Raw genomic sequence first — 13,295 nt, 5'->3', positions numbered from 1 at the left:
TGCATCTCTTATCATCATGTGGGTCCAGGGCCACTTTTCTTACAATATTTGAAGTCAGCAAGTGATCCTCACTCTGAATTCTATTTTCTGATGTTCTGATTGAACTCTGGGATTTGAGGCAATTTTCATAATCTTCAAATTCAAGATCTTTTTCAACAGCTACTTTGCCAATGCCCTTAGCCTTTTTGGCAACAGCGCCACTACATGTTTCAAAACTATACATCTTGGCACTTAACCCAGCAAATTTCACAATAGCATCACCACATGTCTCATCTTTTAACTTGCCAGGCACCTTTTTGTTGTGGGGTTGAATTCTTGTATGTTCACTGGTATCAAAGTATTGAAACAATTCAGGCTGTGACATATCTTGATAAACATCTTCTGTTTGAATATCAAGAATAAAACTATCCGTGTCCATGTACAATAATTTTACACGATCACCATAAAAAGGTTTCAGCACATCATAATACAATATTAACATATGTAATTTGGACAATTCCAATATTACAGCCCCTACATAAATAGGTTTATCAAATTTGATCTTTGTTTTCATCATGTTGAAAAGTGCCATGTGCTCATCATAAATTCTTCTGTAATTGAAGTTGGGCTTTGCAACCAATTTTTTGCTCAGGCTGGGGTCAGTAATTATTTTAACATCGGTATGTTTTCTGACATTTTCAATTGTTTTGCCATACACTGAATTCACCATTAATTTAAACAAGCCCTTATCAAATTGGCTCTTTGCAGATGTTCGAAGCTCTGTGTTTGTATCAATGTATGGTTTCAACCATTCTGAGTGCCTGAACCTTAAGACTTTTCCAATTTTGGTCACTTGAACACCATGTTTCATCAGGAACTGGAGGTTTTTGTAATATATGACATAGCCTTGTTTCGGCTCCAGAGTCATCATGAGCTTCTTCTGTTTAGAGCCAGGTGAGCACTGAACCTCGGGAATTGGGGGCAGATCAGAAAATTTATTGTGCAAATGATCTGGAATTGTCAGATCAACCTCTAAGAAGAGGTCATAGTCACTGTCATCAAAATCCTGAAGATCTTCAATATTGAAATTTTCAACCCATTCAAGCCCTGCATATGGCAGTTTATCCATCATGGCATGACCATAGAGGCTGTTTGCATCTACATACAGTATATAATTTGATGGCCGTGCTGGATCATAATCAGGCAGCATAATATGCTTGTTATTTGCTCTGGCATATCTCTGGGAACATTGCACCATCCCTCCTCTTATACATTTCTCCATAAACAGATACATATCTTGATCGTGGATCAGATCCAATTGCATTTTAGTATTCAAAAACATTGCGGCCCATGCTAGGCCCGGGGCACTGTAAAAATACACTGGGTCCAGTTTATAATTTTGCATGGAAGATTTTCTGAATGCCTGCAATATATCAGCTAAGAGGGTCACGTCAAGTTTCAAATATGCCATGTGATAATCACCAAATGTCTTGCATTTTAAATTGTTCCACATCAACTGAGCATGGTGATAATCTTCATCACTGATTCCAGATCCTCTGATTCTGCTGTAAAACTCATGTTGTGGAGGCAGGGAACACTCATCAAATTTAGAAAAATCTGTAACATAATCATATGGATATACACCCTTCCGCCTAATTAATTTCAGGTCCTGATTTGGAAACAATGCACGTGTGATTTTGAATTGATCATCAGATAATTGAGTGGCCAGTGTATCCAGGCTAGCAGATAAAAATCTGTAAGAATCAAGAAATCTTATGTGAATAGGAACACCATCAACTTTAATTATCTTGCTAATAGATATATATTTCTCATCATTTTCAGCTAAAATATTTAAATTCTGCTTGTCAAACCCCTCGTATCTGATCAGATGATGGAAATCATAATTGGATGCTCCATGGCAAAATATGGGGATGAATCTTGGTCTCTTGATCTTAATATTGCAGCTATTACACAGGGCCTGTTTATATCGACCATCTGTATGAGAATGGTGTTTCACCTTGATATTTATATCTGAAAATTCAGAATCACATACCGGGCATTTTTCTGCATTGTTGAAATCTTCAATCTGTTTCTCTGTTAAAGGCAACATGGGTTTTGATTTTAATAAGATGTTAGATGCTATGTCACGGCACATATTTTCTATTCTATGTGCAAATATTTTGATGGCATTTGGTCCCTTGTATGAATATTCTTTAATAACAACACCATCCCGTATAACCACACAACAAAAGCTGGAAGGTTCATGTAGCTGGTATGGTGTAGTTGAAGATTCCTCGGGATCTGGGCTACAGAATGCAAGAGGATTGAGATTTGATTCAGAATCCCAGACAATATATGCTGGGTGTTCCAACAAGGCTTCATACTTTTTGAATTTGCAATTTTCACTTGGATTGGGCATCACCATATGAACAGGTTTATGGTTGCCACAGTATTTCAGATGCTCAATTAACTTGTTTTTAGCAATTTCTGCATTCTCTTCCCGAACCCCTTTTATCATTTTTTGACCATAAAATACAGTTAAACATCTTCTGCACAACTTGAATATTGTATGAGTTTTGTCTAGTTGTGTTCTCACTAAAGCTTGAAGATTATGTATCAGAGTGTAATGATATGTGCCATCCCCTTCAATTAAGAGCAGATCAATCGGAATTGCAGATTCATCATCAAGTGTACTGATTCTGAGAGGTGCTATCAAGCAATTGCCAGTGGAACAAGTAAATACATTAATAGATAATTGTTTGCCATCGATGTGCCTGGCCTTTTTTTTCAAATTTATCAATATTCTGAACTGACATTGGATATTCCAAACCCTCCATTGCATCGTCAAAAATATGTTCATGCTGTTTGTAATAACTTATTCTCTCAGGATGCCTTGAAACTAGAAACAAAGCAGCTAATATACACCACAAAAAGCATTTCTGGTCGGTATTTTCAATATTAACCACGGCTCTTCTGTTTTTAATATTGGCAGGTAATGGCAGATATGTAGATCCTTGTAATGGGCTGAATTCAGAAATATTAACATATAACTTGTGTGATGAACCGCATAGGCTCCATCCAGACTCTTTTGATGCAAATTCAGAGTGTTTAGTGTTCAGTTGATCTATCAACCTGCCTATTATTGTGTCTGAATTTGCATTTGAATATACAGGTACAGTTTCTGTTATGTGGGGATGTGTAAATTTTGTGCCATTTGGCTTCTTATATTGTACAAACAATTTGAGAGAGAGCTTATAAGAGCCATTTTGTGCATTAAGAATTGCCTGCAGATTAGAATTTATACTATTCAAGAAATTCTCAATGCCACATCTTGGCTCTGATACAAACTTGTGATCCCTTAATTGGCCGTTAAAACTGCTACGGATGGGTTCATGGCGTGGCTGCTTTGCTGCTCTGGCATTAAGAGGTGCTTCGTGCTTTCTTTTCAGACCAGATGTAGATGGTTGAGAGGGCAATGCAGAGCAAGTATCTTTATGTGTATATGTGAAGTATTGCATGCTGTATTTTCTATGGCATTTGGGGCAAATTATTGTGGGAGTTCTGTATTTGCCCGGGTTACAAATCTTTTGATGCTTGGCCCAATTGGGGCTGGATATATTCTTATTGCATTGATTACAATGTTTTTGATTCGGCATTTTTGTTGTTGTTTATTATATACAATTTCCTGGGTTTCAATTCAAAACTTTATACTGAATAAAAAATATCAGTTGGGTTCAACACTGTACTTTGTATGTGTGTGTGTGTGTATGTGTATATACACTTAATATTTTTGGCTTTGGTATTTATATACAATTTCTTGGGGTTCAAATCAAAGCTCTATGCTGGATCAATTGGGGTTCAGCACTGTACTTTGTATGTGTATGTATATATGACCTTACTTGAGTTATTCCGCCAATCCAGCAATGGTGAAGAATCTGCACTGTGCCCTGGCTTTTATAGTTTTACAGAGCCAATAGAAACACTGTGGGGGTGCATTCAGAAACATGAGCTATTCTCTAACATTTTTGCCGAAGTACTTTCTTCTGAATGCACATCCCGTTTTTCTGCTGAGCGTACATGCAATCCAGACCGCAGCGCCTCCCCAGCGAGGCGAGCGGAATTGTCTGGAACTAATCAATTTTGTAAAGGATCGCTGCTCCAAATATTGATCGACACGCCGGTGCTGGGCTCGAAATGAACTGCTCGCAGTGCTGTTGCTTCAAGTGCCGCTCCGCGGGAATCTGAGAAACTCCCCCGAATATTGATCCGTGTAGAGGAGCTGCGCCATGGCCAATTCCTCTACACGGAAAATGTAAAATATCCCAGTTTCAATTCAATCCATTTATCTGAATCGAAGAAACCAACAATTCACATATCCCCATACCGCTGTATCTTGCCCTATTGGTACCTCTTTTGCTGGTGTGCAATTTTCTTGAAGAGGCAATTTTATTGAACAAACCTAATAGAACAAGATACGGCGGTATGAGAAATATGTGAATTAAAGATATTTTAGTAATATACGACGTCTAAGAAAGGCATATTCGGCTCCAAAGTACTTTGTTTATTGCTTATTACCATTCCCTATTACTGGCAAAAAGAGTTAAAAATATTGACATAATGAAAAAAATTGACTTGTTCCCAAGTGTTCACCGAGTTCAGGCATTTGCACATAGATGGCTCTGTTGTTGTTGCTTATCAAATCTCTAAAACAGGCAAATTTTGTTTACTGTTTTCTTAAACCAGAAATAAATATGTGTGTGTGTGTATATGTGTATATGTGTGTGTGTGTGTGTATATGTGTGTATGTGTGTGTGTATATATGTGTGTGTGGCTTAGTTTTAAGTGTGGCCACAAGAGGGGCATATTTTTAACAAATTTATGGACAACAATCTCTCAGAAGTGCCTTTTGTAAGTATAGACAAATCAATCTGAGGGGCTTCATACTTTCTGAAAAATTCCCGAGGGCATTTTTACAAAAATCTGGGATTAGAGGAGGGTTCCACACTTGAGCAAAAAGCTCATTTGGGCATGTTGAGCTAGTTTTAAGTATAGCAAATCTGCTTGAGGGGGGGTTCATACTTTCGTGGGTTTATAGTACAGTCAACCCCACTACTCTCGTAGTATGAAAGACAGCAGGGGAATATACGGTGGCTGTTGGAGGACATTTCGAACCTATTTCATCTGAAGTGCTTCAAGATGAATAATTGACTCCAAATTAGATCATGATGTAGAATATCATGTTACTGATTGAGGACATTATACTAACAAATCATGATGATGAGAATGATATCCCGGATGAAGATAAAACTTATTTCCTGGGAAAAGACAAAATAACTCGATGGAAAGAAGCTCCCTGCTCATGTTCGAATGTTCACAAAGAAGAATGAACATTGTTTTACGTCTTATTGGATCACTTGCAACTGCAAAAAATGCCAAACCTGCCATCTAGGATTTTCACTTTTCATAGATAACTCTACTGTGAGAATCATTGTTGAACATACCAATTCATACGTAAAAATTATACGGGGTTTATTCTGTAAGGAAAAGAAATGCCAATTTTGCCGATGAAGATGAAGTTTTAAAAACAAGACAAGTTTATTTGACATAATATATGATCAAAAAATATATAATACAATGGTCCCGTTTAGTTAGTTGTGTAAAACAATTGAGATTTAAAAAAATTATATGTATTGGAACTTCACTTATTTCAAGGGAAAACGTACTAAAACAACTATTTGTATTTCTTTAAAAAATGATATTGCTAAATTTACACAAATATTTGAAGTGTATACAGTACAAAAAAATTGTATTGCTTGTCCCACACTTTCATCATTATTTTAATTTGATTTAAGCAAGAAAGAAATTTGAAATGTTGAAAATGCAATGTCTGTCCATATTATGTTTTTTATGATTAATTGCACCTATTTTCTATATTCAAAAAATTCATTAAGCTCTTGAAAATAGTCAATTAAATCGTATAAAAGTATTTTTTGGTCCATATGTATCTTACTTGATTACAAACAATATTTTATATTTACCCCCACGCACCTACTTAAGGTGGTGAAAGAGGTGCGCCTGGTTCAGGGTTTTAAGAAGTAATTATAAGTGAATTTCTGAGACTACGATTTTGATCTTTAGGAAAGGAGGGGTGGTGGGCAGGGGTAGAAGCAAGGTGGACTCTTCTGGATTTTTGTGAAAATTCTCTCGTAATGGGATATCAACTGTAGCCAAAATTAAGTTTCCCTCCTATTTGTTATGGGTAAAAAAAAAAAAAACTATTTCGCATGAGCTATTAATTCTGTTCGTTTCTTTTCATTGCACAGTTATTCTAGTGGTGTGATAGTTTTCACTCTTAATTCCAATTGCCTTAATTCACGGGGAACAGCTGCTGCCTAGTTCTGACCTTGTCTGTCAGTCTTTTATTTACACGCCCTTTGAACAGCAGCTAAAACAGCGAATGTGGACGCCTATCAGCCCGCCTACAGGGCGTATGTGATTCATCTGTGAAACTACCGCTTCAGCATATTTTACGAAGAATTGGTATCGATACGCGACAAGGCAAGACATTCTCTCAACTCGTGCAAAAGTTTGTCTCGTTCTCGGCCATGCCTCGAGTTGTAAACACTCGGTCTAGTATCGAGTTTAGAACAGTATAAGCAATATATGCAGGACCTAGCCGCTGAGTCTTTTACAGCGGATAGAGGTCATTAAGCAGAACTTTTCTTATTAATATTTTGATGTTCGACGCTCCGAAATCTTAAAATGTAAAACATTTTCAACCATGCTGCACAAGCTCACATTTTCCACCAACAGAGTGACGACTTTGCTATTGCAAGAAATAAAATATGTATGAATAAATAATTTTGGTTAAGTCATGTGTTAAAAGTTTACCAAAGTCTCGAAAGATGCCGAGAATCTTGAACTCTACGTCCCGTATCTTCTCGACTTTACAGAGATCTGTCTACTCTTTACAGTGTTGTTTCCTTTCAAGTAATGATAAAAACAACTACTGGAGATTTCAACAGCATATGTTAGCATTCAGTTCGCCGAAAAATTCAGCTGATTTCTGAAGAAATTGAAGTAACAGGGCCTAACATGCATTTTTCACTTGTTACGAATTGAGTTCTAATGAAAATATCGGTTTAAAGGATATGCATAAGCTACCGTTGGTTGATCAATGAGCGAAACACACCAAATCTGTCCAATAAATGATCACTGATCAGTTCCATGGTGTTCAGTGGTGAATTTAGGAACGCAGAAGCGTGCATCTGTGAATTATGTTTCGATGGATACATAGAGTCACTCGAGGGAATAAGCCCAACTTTTTTTTTGCGGTTTACAGCTTCGCTAAATGAAGGAGTATCGCAATGAAAAGAATGTTAAATGAAAGCTACATGTTTTGTTATTATTACCTATAAGTTTTATTACTGTACGTCTTATAACAAAAGAACCAGAGAGAAATAAACAGATGAACGTCAATTTGGGTAAATCACCCCGTGTTCAGGGTAAAATGCCCACCCATTAGGGGTAAAATGCCCAATACAAGAAACAATTGTTGTATTACTTTACATGACATATTTAAAGGAAAATAATACACAGCATTAACTGGAAGATTATTAACGTTTGTCTCGTAAACAGAACATCATTTGTACAGACAAGCATAGCGTTTCTAACAACATTTATTTTGAATTTAACATAGCTTCTTTTAATGTTTACATTTGTAAGAAATTGCATTGCACTTTGGACACATGGACTTGAATTTGGTACATATTTCATGCATCCACATACTACAACGAATACACTGGATCCAGACACATTGTGGTTCTTTCTTCTCATAATAATGACCATGGGCATATTGTACTTAATTTCTATGGGTATATCACCCCACAGCTACAAACAGAAAACTGAATCACTGGGTTGGCAACTCTGAGCAGCATGCGGCAGTTTCACTCTGCAGATACGTTTCCCTCACTCTTGATCTTTAGACCAAATATAATTCAGTTTCTTTCTCTCTTGGGAATATTATTGCACACTGTTTATACAGCAACGTCCAAAAAATGATTACCTCAAAAACTGTCTTCTTACCTCACGAAATTAACCCTCAATGGCTTCAGATTTTTCTCATAAGCTCCAAATCTGCTGCCTCGTCTCACCACGGAGGGCGCTTTCAAACAAGAGTCGCAGAGTTGCCATAACATTAATGTTGCGCGAGATACGAGGGGGTGGGCATTTAACCCCGATGGGCATATTCCCCCGAGTTACTCTAAGCAAAGAGAAGAGACATAATGATGGGCAATTTCCAAGTTATACTTATGCATCCCACTCTATAATAAAATTGATGATACTGATTATGAGATTACAATGATTACCGTGAGAAACACGAGAATTGTTCAGCAAATTGCCCATGATTATTTTCATTAAGTTTTCTCCTACATCCTACGGGTTTTTAAAGAATGGATTTTACGTATGCTGTTTGTCAACACTAGCAGCTTGTTTGGCTTTTGTTTCAATTCTTGACGCTCTGCCTGTGTAAAATAAAGATAATAAATATGACGATGGCCAATTTGCTTCTTACGCATCCAACTTTACCTCGTGTAAGCATTTACGTAATGTGTTTTCCAAAAGCAATGCTCAATCCCAATAGCTATTAGGAAGACAGAAAATCTTCCAGTACCTCTTTTCGCTGTTGTCGAAAACCAGTTTTGCATCTAGCTTCTGCGTATCAATTCTACTTTTCAGTTATTTTCATATATGTCTCTGGTAGCAGTGATATCCCCAGGACAACACTGTTTATTTTCGCTCCACAAAGAAGAGCACTATAATAGTAATATTTGCCTTCGCAAATAACATTTTATATACACATTGTCGTATTTTGTCAACAGAATCCGTAAGAAAGAAAAGCAAGAGAGAAGCGTAGAGATCAAAATGCCAAAAAAAAATTGTGAAGAATCGAAATAGCAGATGTTTACCTCGCAACAAAGAAACGAGACTATAAACGTGTTTCAACTATTGTGCTTCGTCTCACAAAGGTCATGGGAAGGAAAAATGACAGATGAAGGGATTCAATGTTCAATTAAACGGCAGACATCTGCGAACCAGCGGTTACTACAGTAGATTTTGTTTTATTGAGATATCGATGCAATAAGGGGGAAAAAAAGTTTACATACACTTAATATGTGATGTGTTCTGTCTTCGTGTGTGTGAGCGACACAAGTGGCGGTACTTCGTCGTCGTATAACCTGTGTCCTTGTGTATAATATCAGTTATTATAATACATGTTTGTGTTCATGAGCTATGAGAAGCTTCATTCTTTCACCCAACACGAGATCAACACACTCTTGGACTTGGGAAAGTTACGCCAAGTGTTTTAATGGTGCAATGCCGCTTCATGATGGTCAGGGCTCAGAATTTGATGATTACACATTTTCTCCTACGTATGTAGCCAAGCAAAAGTGACAAATGTGGGCGAATTACAGTGTTAGGAATGATATACGAGGTGGGTTCAGAAAGTAAGTTCCGATTAGCCATAAAATGAAACAATAACATCAGTAGAAATTGACATTATTGCATTAGTTATTAAAGTGACTCATACATAACCTACTTTTCGAAATAGCCACCACCGTTTGTCGTAGCGGGGCTTTAAATGTTGTATGCCCGTGTCATATGTGTCTGCTGGCAAAGATTGGAACCGTCTGTACCGCAGCGTCCTGTCAAAACGTCCTGCAAGAAACTTATTCAGCTGAAGGAAGAGATGAAAGTCGCTACGGAATGTACGGAGGGTGGTTGAAGATTCCACATGAAGTGATACAAAAGAGACCGACGGGTTCAGACGTGTGGAGTCGTGCAAATGAGGTCGGCCTTCCGTGAATTGTCTGCATCATCGTTACTGTCGCTCATGCAAGCTTTACGTTGGAGCGCCATAGAGTGGCTATTCAAACATTATTTTCAGCGAATTCAAGAGTTTCTCATCTAAATCACTGATAAAAATGTGTTACGTAAACCTTTTAGATAATGTAGCAAGTCAAAAGTTTCTGGTAATGTTATTCTTGTGCAGCTGAGAGTTAACGTATTAAGGCAACGGCAGGCTAGCCCTACCGGACTAAATAGCGTATGTTTGTGCAGAAGAGCACTAAATTTGGTGTGATTTGGTTCATTGTCAGCTGCCGTGAGTTCAACAATACAACATTTACATAATACACTACGCTTCATGTTCTTTTCTGGTTGAGAGTATGCGAAATTCAACGACGAGCGTTGAAATCAGCAAAAATTCGTTATAATCCCGAAACATGAATTACGTGCTGTATGCGCACGATATTTATTATTACACACTATGACCTCTCTAATAATTTAATGTTTAGGCATTGTTTTCCCTTTGTACTTTCGTTCACTATTTCTTGTTACAATATTTTCAAAATTATAAGTCCTGTAAATAAGAACGACCAATATGTTGCGAGACGAAAAACAGAATAAAAATGTATTTTAGATCACTATTCTTCTAAATAAAGCACATCATATTTACTAGCCATGTCAGAGAGTGTGATATCATGGAAAAATAAGTAAATTTAACAACAAATTCACAACAATAAAGCACTTAAATTGTGAAAATTGCAAGTGACGTAAAAAATACTATGTAAATTTTAACAATTTTTGGTTTCCATATCTTTTCTCCCGTCTTTCATATACATATGAAGACCCAGGGGGAAAAACGATGAATGTCGATTTTTCGCCCATTTTGAGATCGCAGCGCCATCTGATAGCTCAGAAGCTGTACTATAAGAATGAGAACGGCCTTGGTTGGGAAACGGTGAGAAGTGCCTGAAAAACGCATTATTATTTAGGCATATATTGACGTATTTATGAATAGAAAAATCTTGTTTTCCATTTCCTGGCAAATCGTCTCGAATGAACATTCATCGTTTTTCCCCCTGGCCCTTCATAATTTTTAAATCCTAGTTCAACAGCACTGATTATTCGTCTATCGCATCCTGACATAATTTTTCCAGGTTAAAATCAAATTAAACTTGCAAATTAATATAATATCAGCACGTTTAGAATCGAATTACTTATGCATTAAATAGGACAGTTCCCTGTCTGAAGTGCAAGGACTCAACTATCGTGCTGCCAACTACAATTGGCTTTGTCTAACCAACCCTATTTAAATTGTCAACCGCCCAGCACACCCTATTGACAAATAGAAATAGCTTCCAAGGTCAACCGTAGTAGAAAAGACTACCAGCTTGATGAATATGTTAGTATACCACAGTGGCGGATTAAAGACGTTTTCTCGGAGGTGGCGGACACTCATTACGTCGCCCCCACGCCTCCCGAACTTTCGGCGCCCAGAACACTTCTCTCACAAACTACGGTCGTACCACATATGTCATAAAATCACTATCGTAACTATCGTTTTTGCCCCCCCCCCTCCCCCCGCTCATTCAGCCACAGTATTTATTGTGCTATTGAAAAAGTTTGCATTTTACAGCAAAACAAGTAACGAATGTGCATTTCACACATATCGAACAATCAAGATACAAGAAATAAGTAATGATATTAAATTCAGCGTAAAATAATTATTTGGCTTGCGTGTATTGGCGTGAGCAAAGTGTTTCACAGCACGTTCAACGTCTAGCCGTTCCGATTGCCTCTGCTCATTGTTCAAAACGAATAGCCTATGTTTGTTTATCTTTGCTGAGGAGCTCTATTTCGCAGATAATATTCTATTGGCTGAAGTTCTACAGTCACGGGTAAATTGTGAAAAATCAAATAAGCAGCAAATAAATCCGGAAAAAATGTTCCAAGTAGTGACGTCTTGAATGTTCTCCAGTTTTGTGATCAGAGGCGTGAAAAAGTGGGGTTGATAGGAGTCATAACCCCCCTTTGTCCCAGTATTTCTAAAAAAGAACGGACACTCCCTTTCGAAAATCCTGGGCACGCCACTATTTGTGTCTGAATGTATTGGGTGTACGAGATTAGATCTAACGTCGTTGGTACAATTTTGAAGTTAGTTTTTTTTTTTCCTGCAAAGTCTCTATTCTATCTTTCGGTTTCGGCGGCCTGCTGCACGTACGTTTAATACAAGCCTGTGTTACATAATAAGTGATATATTATAATTTTCTCCAATTTCATCTTCATTTAACAGTAGAAAAAACTAAGAAAGGAATATTCAATTTAAATTGAAAAAAAAAAGTTGTATTGGGGTCCGTGACCCCAAAGCTTGAAGCACCGGTTGCACCTCCGGTTTTAATTGTACAAAATACAACGTTTGCTGAGCACACCAATCATTCTAAGTTCTTTAACTTCAATAAAATAAAGACTGGAATAGATTTCTAAAAAAATCACAATAAATTGGTTTTTGATTACAATAGCTGTGATTGTCGGGAACAGTGGAGCAGCTTAACCTATGTCTTGTTCCAACAGGCAAGAAAAGCAATGCTCTGTCGCCTCCTATGGTTGGTAATTTTTCTCTTAGGTGTGTCATAGAATCCCACAATGTTTGATGTATTTTATTTCAACTTTGCAAATTTATCAAGAACTAAAAAATAAAGCCCTTGTGAGGGGCGCAGGAGAAGAATGATCAGCTCTCAAGCTTTTAATTCGCCCTTGTAGCAAGCTACTAAGATTGATAGTTGTAGTTCGCCTAATTTGTTTTCATCATCGCCCTAGTGGCGCTGTGGTACATGTCTGCTGCTCTCTTTCCCTGACTACAGCATTTCCACAGTGACTGCACATGAGAACATCAGTGAGGTGGCAGAGGTGGCGGGAATATTTTCTAGATTCTCTGTGAAGGGACGGTCACCTCACGACTAAGCCAAGCGTCAGGTTAACCTTGCAGCAGGTTTTCGCATATGTAGATCCAAACGTGCGCGCAGAATATAGTTCCACTGAGACGGGTTATATTCCGACACAACTTCATACTTGCAAGAAAACAGTTATTTAATTAGTAAAATACAGACAAAATAATACATCCATTAGCAGGTGTTGACTTGATCGGTTGCATTCACTGTGCAGACAAACTTGGATCCACAGATTCGCCAACTGGAGTTTGTATTGCGCTGAGGAATCGGTGAAGCCCAAGTGCGAGTCGAGCAAGACTGAATACGTTGCAGAGTTCGTGGAATCCGTGATACCAGTGTTGCACATCCCACTATTTTAACCCTATGTTTATTGTGATTAATAATCGTGCTATACAGCGGCAGCGGCGAGAATGGCTGAATCGAGGTCTCCTGTTCAGCGAGTGTTACTGTGGGCTTCATCCGAAGGGAAAAGCTCTTCAAATCAAGCAAGTTGTTTAAAATGCATAATCCTCCTTACGGAAA

This window comes from Lepisma saccharinum, chromosome 5, assembly GCF_977018435.1.
Source record: "Lepisma saccharinum chromosome 5, izLepSacc3.1, whole genome shotgun sequence".
Taxonomy (NCBI): Eukaryota; Metazoa; Arthropoda; class Insecta; order Zygentoma; family Lepismatidae; genus Lepisma; species Lepisma saccharinum.
Note: the sequence above shows the minus strand (reverse complement) of the source record.